The sequence below is a fragment of the Heterocephalus glaber genome, unplaced genomic scaffold, assembly GCF_053883595.1.
Source record: "Heterocephalus glaber isolate CG9 unplaced genomic scaffold, H.glaber_assembly_v1.0 deba00000678, whole genome shotgun sequence".
NCBI classification, from domain to species: Eukaryota; Metazoa; Chordata; class Mammalia; order Rodentia; family Bathyergidae; genus Heterocephalus; species Heterocephalus glaber.
The window spans coordinates 2,648,416-2,656,131 of NW_028258157.1; the positions used below are offsets into that span (position 1 = coordinate 2,648,416).

Here is a 7,716-nt window from a genome sequence, read left to right on the forward strand (position 1 = left end):
AGCTATAAATGTCTCTAGTTTCTGGTTTTTAGTAATGCTCACTTTAATCACTTCTCCACATTTCTTTCATTGAAATATTGGGGTTACTATGAGGTTTTTAAGATAATAGTAATTTTTCATAAAATACAGATAGACTACATAATAATTCTCCACAGAAAATGTCAGTTTACACTGCACTTTCTGCCCATATGTTCCATTTGTCATCATCCGATGTGGGAATGATAGTAATAAAAACTAAATATGCAGAGTGCTTGGGAATTCAGTTTAATTGGGTATTTATTTAATGCTTTCTGTTGGCTACTGTGACCATCAGTCCTGAGATACCAACCACCCTGGGTCAAGAAACACCTAGCAGGTTAGTGGAGCACACCCCTGAGCATGTTGGGCTGGCTCATGCAGGTGTGATTTCGTGTTACCCATCTGGTCCCTCGCCCCTTCTCTCAGGGCTGTTCCCCTGTTCCGCTTCCCAGCTGGGAACTGAGCAGCTCTGCTGCATGTGCACTCCCGCCATGGTGTTCTTGCCTTGGAGCCAGACGACCATGAACTGCATCTCCCGACCATGAGACAAATTAAACCTCTCTGCTTTTAGGTTGTGGGTATTGGGCATTCTGTCTAGCAATGGCAAAGCTGACTAATTCATTTTTATTTTACACATATAATAATGTACATTTAATATGTTCATATACCATGTCTACATGTATAAATTTTCTTCTAGAATGATAAATATATTGCTTCAATGTCTGTTAGCATCCAGTGTTAAAGAGTCAGAAACTACAGTGACTTTTGATTCTTTGCACAAATTATCTTTCTCTCAATAGAAGAAGGCAGAATTGTCTCTATTTCCAACAGTTTCAAAATTTTACAGTGGTTTACATTACTGGGACCACATTTTTGGTCACTGTGTTGGCATTTGATAGGGGTTTCAATGTGAGAAAATGTCTTTTAGTTACCGTTAAGCAGTAAAACATGTACTCCTTTCTTTATTCATTAAGTTTATTGGTGCATTTTAGGTATACATTATGATCACGTTCTTCATTGGGAATTTATACCTGTACATGAAATGTCTTCTTATTTTTCCCCATTACCTTTCCCTCCCTTCTACGCCTCCACCCCTCCCTATTTACAAAAGCTTTGTTTTCATTTTTTCCTTCTTTTTTCATCCCACCCCCCCACCCCCACCCCGTGCTCTTTCCTCTTTGAACCTTTTCTTCCTGTTTCACAATGTCCATTACACATTTCGGTGCTCATTTACACTTTCAGTTTCTCACACCAGAGAAACTATTTGGTGTTTACACATCAGCCCTATTTAATTCACTTAAAAGTATGGCCTCAAGGTGCATCCATTTAGCTACAAATGTCTGTAGTTTATCTTATCTTTCTGGTTGAGTAGTGCACCACTTTATTTTAAAAACCACATTTTCTTTATCCAGTCTCCAGTTGATGGTTATTTGGGCTGTTTCCAAGCTTTAGCTATTACAAACTGTGCTGCTGTAAACACGGGTGTGCATATATCGCTGTGGTATGATGCTTTCAATTCTTTTGGGAACATACTCAGAAGAGGAATAGCTGGGTCCAATGGGACCTCTAATCTAGTTCTGTGAGGTGTCTCCATACTAATTTCCACAGTGGTTGCACCAGTCTGCACTCCCACCAGCAGTGGAGCAGTTTCCTTTATGGAGCTTCTCTTACTTAGAGGTTGAAACCTTAGAATATTCCTCTCATTTTCCTTTCTTAACTGAATGCTGCTTTACTAATGCTCTGTTTTTTCCCATAGCTTTTAGTTTCTGTTGGGAAAGGCATCTGAATTTGACCTCTCAGCCCCTGTTGTCTCGGGAGAATGGGCTTGGACTGGAGGACTTCTTCACAGAGGCTGGGGTCCTGAAGCGCCTGGCGTGGACACACGTGTGGTGCTGGGTGAGCCCGTGTGACAGGAGCGATGCCAGCTTCCTGTGTGACCCCGGAGGGGCTGAGCTCTTCCCACGGCAGCACAGGTGCTGCTGTCAGCCCCATGGCTCCTGCAGCAGCTGTGTGGACAGGGCCTGGGGACCACGAGTGTGCCGTCCCTGCCTGGAGGCCTCAGACCCTCGCGGGTCTCTGTCCCAGGACGCTCGTCCTCCTGCCAGCCCTGGGCCCCGGCCTGGAACCCAGGGATGGTGACACAATCTCTCTAGGCATGCGCATGACTGATCTCGAAATTCACTTTTTCCTGCATACTTTGTTTACTCCAAAGGGTTCCTTTCCTTTAGTACTGACGGCGGTCCACATTGGACAATTCCCTCCTATTCTGCTCGTCCCCAGTTGCCTGCTTCTGTTTGAGAGTGGAGACTCAGGAGGCTGTGTGGAAACGGAGCATCTGGGGGTGGGCGTCGAGCTGCACACTTCCCGAAGAATGATCTGGCTGTGCTGCTTCCTGTGGAAAACTCCCTGTGCCAGGACGCTTACCTTTGGTCGGATCCTGGGGCCTTCCGTCGGAGTCGGAGTCAGAGGGCGGTTGCAGAGCGTCCTCCCAGCCACTCCCACGCTGTACCAAGGGCACAATGAGCTATGCGGAGGGGCTGCTCGCAGCGGGGTGGAGGGGAGGGTCCACTCAGCTATGGAGGAACGCCAGGAGACGCTGTACAAATTTAAATTCAGTCCGGAGAAGCACCAACCCTAAAGATCTGGAGAATGGCGATAGGATTTAGGGCTTAAGGGAGTATTTGAAGAATCCGAGAGATAAAGGTTCAGAAATTGCAGCTAGAAGGACAGAGAAGGAGATATTGAGGTCTCAGCTTGAAGCACAAAGGTGGGCAGTTCTTAAAGTCTTGCAGGGAAAGAATCACTGTATTGTGTGGGAATACCTGAAAGCAGTACCCATGCCCTCTGCACAGCAGCGAGGCGGGCGCCCCCAGGGAGTCGCTGAGGACTTCCTGTGGACAGGGCCCTCCTGCGAGACATCCAGCATCCCAAGCTGCTCCGGCTGGGCCTGACTCGCACGCTGAGCTGGGAAGCATGGGAGGAGGGGCCTCTCCGCAGGGCGCAAGGGGAGCTCTGCTGAGCTGGGCTGGGCCCGAGACGATGACACTGGCACAGCGCGAACGTGGCGTTTGTTCCGGACGGCCCTGTGGTCCCAGGCTGGCTCGCAGTGCTGACCGAGGGGCGAGCATCGACAGCAGACGTCTGGAGAGCAGGACACCCGGGAAGAGCCGAGAGGGGACAGAGCGGAGGACAGCAGCCGGCCCACTCCCCTCTGTGTGCGCGGCACGGGAAACGGGCCTGCGAGCAGCACCAGCCTGGAGAGCACAGTCCCGGCGAGCAGAAAGCGACAGCGTCCCCAGGCAGGCTTTGGGGCAGGGCAGAGAAATCCGAGTCACTGCAAAGAAGAGGCCAACACGAAACAGAACAGCAACCAAACCCCACCTGCCGGGGCGCCGGCGTCAGCAGAGGCTGCCCTGGTCTCGTGGATGGCCACGCCCGGACATGGACACGCACACGGCCGAGCGCCAGTGATGAAGCGAGACACGGTCACGCCAGGTCATCGTCACTATGGCAACGCAACACGCAGGCCGCCTCCTCTCTGGGAGTCAGTGACTGACTCCCAGGATTCTTCAGTCACCAGCCTCATCCTCGGTCTGCTCTCCTGCCCACGAAGCGCACTGAAGACCGCCGCACTTGCGGAAAGCTGACGTGGAAGGACGTTCTTCACCCCTGCCCACTTCTCTCACCCAGCCCCAGGTGGCAGCCAAACCGGCGGCCCTGCGTCAGGCTCCTTAGCACGTCCAGGGTTACCTGTCATGTCCCGCAGTGGCGGCAAAGTTGGGCCTGGCTCGGGGGCCAGCTGTTGGGAGAGACACCATCCTAGGGGTGGCAGGAAGGAGCTGTGGCTGGGGATGTGATTCCCGTGGAAACCGAGGCTCTGTGGGACGCAGGCCTCTGTCCCTCGGGCGCGCATCCCTTGCTTCTGGTTCTTCGGACCGCGAGGCCCTGCAGCCGCTGCCTGGATTGACCCCCACTGGGGACTTCCCAGGGGCTGTGACAGTCCCGCCCTGCTGTGCTCTCTCGGGTAACCAGAGCGACTGGAAGGATCCTCTGCATCCTTCTCCAACCCCAGGAAATAGAAAAGCAGGATTTTCTTTGCATTTAGTTTTTAACTTACTCCTCTATAAAAAGTGAATGCCGAGTATTTGAAAACAATAACTTAGACATTTTCCATAATGAGTAAAGACTGAAAAATGAAAGTGTCAAATTAATTTAAAAGTATATCATTTGAAAGAAAACTGTGTGCCAAATCCCTGTTACTTCAGTTCATAAAGTACAAATTAAGTACCTTGATCTTGTCAAGCCTAATGAAAATACTGTGAGAAGACAAATCGTTAAAATACAAATGGAAAGGTAAAAGTACCTCCCAGAGAATTAGAGATTTCTCCTCAAGTTCTGAGCTCCTGTCTCTCAAAGGAGCAAAATTACAGGAATTGCACATCCTGCTAATTCTGTTTAATGGATTTCCTATGTTCTGGACGTGATTCTTTCTTTTATTCTTACTTCCTGTACACAGAACTTGAACAGTTTGTCATTTTCCACTCTTGCACAGGACTTTAAAAAAAATTTATGGGAACACTGAGTGTTAAGGTTTGTGACAAAAATCAATCCTAATGGGAAATTGGTGAGTTCATGTACAGCCAGGAAACCATCAAGGAAATGCTAAACTGCAAGCATCTCATTTGACCCCGTGTCGGTGACCAGTCTGATGATTAAATCACCTTTTATGGAACCCACTGAAAGAATAACAGCCTGCTTTTACGTATCCACGGTCCGCTGCACTGCCCCAGCCCTGGTCCTGTCACTCTCACAAACACATCGGGGCCCAATATGCTACATGGGATGGAAACTTTCCAAGAGAAACTCAGGGGCTGCAGAAGCGATGCAGTCAGTAGGTGCTGGTCTTGCCCTGGGTCAATCGGGCTGATCAACAGCACACAGCAGGGCAGGGCCGCGCTGGCAGTCAGCAGACCCAGGCCTTGGGGTTGCAGTTCTTACACTAAGTGTGACATTTCACAAACTGCCCCCTTACTGCATCTCCTGGGCGAATTTCTCATAAGCTGTCTTGCATCTTTCTTCTTCTCTCCATGTCTAATAAAGTTGCAAGACTGTTGCCAACTGACAGATTTTTCGCTCCGAGTATAACTAAGGCTTTCAAAGGGATCTGAGGGATCATTCGGAGAAGCCTGATCCCGTGATTGCAAAGAGATCCCTCTCACAGCTGTAGACTGGAGATGCGGCCCGTCTTCTGACGGATTAGATATCCTGCCCATGCCACTTGTCTTCTGTCTCACACTCTCCTGATCTAAACAACTTCTTTTAAATCCTAAGCAAGTTGTTTTTCAGGACACGGGCAACAGTGACTGTTAGACCATTCAGCATAGTGCTAGAGTACTTTTCCTTTACTTTTTCCAACAAATACATAGGAGGTAGAGTGCACATTCATCTGTGAACTTCAGGTTTGCAGCAACATAGCAAAAAATGTCCAGTCAGGTATTACTTTCCTAAGAAAAATGTCACTTTTTCCATTTGCTTATTAACTGTGTTTATTAAATATTAGATTTATCAGTGAAGGCAGATCTCAGCAAGATGATGTCGACACTGATGCTTTGACTAAGGAACCAGAAGGAACCCTGGAAGAAGCAAGCACAGAAAAGGCCATGTCACTGGATCTTTCCAACGAGGGGCTACGTCCTGTCCCTTGCAGTCAAGATCGAGGAGCAGGTCAGTCTTGAGTATAAAATCTGTCAGAGAAGGGAGCAGAGTGACTCCATTTCTCTTCATCAAAAGGCAAAACCTGGTGAAACCCCAAGCAAGGAATGTGAGCAACAGGCAGGTGGCAGTGGAAAGCACTGGCCCGTAGCAGATCCCTCAGTGTGCTGGACCCCTGAACGCCCGCCACCTCAGACAAGCACTCCAAACACCCCAGGCTTGCAGCAGCTCTGAGGGGTCCTGCCTTCCCACCTGGCCTCTCTGTGCCATCCCGAGTTCCTGGTCTGACCCCAGCCCGCATCTGCACACTCCCAGACTCCTGAGCCTGACAGGGCTCTGGGTTCCCCCTTGACTAGTTTGTTCATCGCAGCTGCTGAGCAGCTCTGGCGGATGCGGAGCTGGATGGGCTGCTCAGAGCCTCTGTCTCCGGTCCAGGGAAGCCGGCCTGTGAGCTGGGCTGGACCCACGCTGGGGCACTGGCCACTTTCCAGGGCTCGAACAGCAGAGCCACGGGGAAGCAGAGACAGGCAGCTTTTAAAAGTCTCGGAGAGAGGTCAGTGTTCTGCTTACCACTTAGTGCCGCTGCACGCGGAAGCTGACTTGAGGGCCGTGCTTTTCAGGTGACACGTGCCCCGGAGTAGGGACAACTTGATATCATGGCGGAAACACCTGGGATCGTGCGTGCTACCGAAATTCAGTTTATTTTCCTACATCTCCGGAAGAGAGTGGCGTACAATTTTAATAAAGATAACCTGCGTCTCACCTTACAGTCTCTTTTAGTAGCTATAAAAATTTATTACTCAGAGTATAAGTTACAGACAAAAAGAAACAAACAAATGGAAGGACAGAACTCTCTCCTCAGTGAACAAACATAAATTAGTGTAAATGAAATAAATGAGCATATATCTTAAAATACTTTTGAACAAGGGAGCAGATGATTTGGGGAATTATTTGTACTTGAGTAACATTTTAGCCATTCTTTTAAGATCATGATACACAGTATATTAACCATTTTATTCTTTAATATTTTGTTATGAAGTTTTATTTTTTCATAGAACAGTGCTTTTTATGTTTTCTTTATTAATATCTACTTGTATCAAATTAAAATTAAAAATTTAAAAAAGAACTGTTAATAAGTAATCTATACTTAATCTATTCATTTGTTACCCTAATTAAATACAGTGAATTGGAATCAAATATTGTAGAATGGGGCTGTCCCGAGCGCGCGCGGCACGTGGTACTTACACTCCCTCCCTCGTCAGCTAAGCGCGTGTCCAATCCTGATTTCCACTCTGAAGGCCGTGGAAAGGCGCCAGGACTGTGCGCAGCTGCTGAGGGAGCGCTGAGCGCTCAAGGCCGACTCCTGCGCATCCCTGGCCCGCGTGGCTCCTGCTTTGCGTGGGTTTCCCGGTCCCTGTCCGGTGTAGCGAGGCCTCGTCCACTCTGCGATGGCCAAACGTGGCTCGGCCACAGGGACGAGCGGCACCGTCTGAGGAGGCTTTCATAGGTGCTGCTGCTTTGTTTGGATGTTTACACGGTAAATATTCAGGCAGGAAGGTTTAAAAAGAGAGGACACTTCCAGGGCAGAGACTGACGCGGTCTGAGAGGGAGGGGAGCTGGGCCCGCGGGGACAAAGCCACCGTTCATAGAGCGGTGCCCAGGCAGGCGAGGCCCAGCTGCGCTGCCCGCTGGCTTCATGCGGGGCCACACTCTCCGCAGTCCCCTTTTCTGCACGCGGCGGTGGCTACGGGCGAGGACTTGCTCCCGCGTGGAGACCGTGTGAGCGAGCTTTGGAAGCCCCGAGGGGCGGAACAGCCGTGCTCATATAGGCAGCTTGGTGAGCCGAGGCTCGGGCCTGCCGATGCAGCTGTCGTCCTGAGCAGCAGCTCAGCCCACCCACCCGCCTCCAGTTCGGCGCGGGGAGCCCATGTTGCGGCAGGCAGCGAGCGTTTATTGCTGGGGTCAGATGGAAATCAAGAATGGGCC

At 49.9% G+C, this 7,716-nt stretch overlaps 1 long non-coding RNA gene across 1 annotated transcript; it reads left to right on the plus strand.

Moving 5' to 3' along the window:
- Positions 1–3,529: 3,529 nt before the first annotated feature.
- On the plus strand, positions 3,530–6,494 carry LOC101717602 (uncharacterized). The gene is made up of 3 exons (XR_002393062.2): positions 3,530–3,714; positions 5,579–5,742; positions 6,351–6,494. It is a non-coding gene; the product is annotated as an uncharacterized LOC101717602 (long non-coding RNA).
- Positions 6,495–7,716: the final 1,222 nt, after the last annotated feature.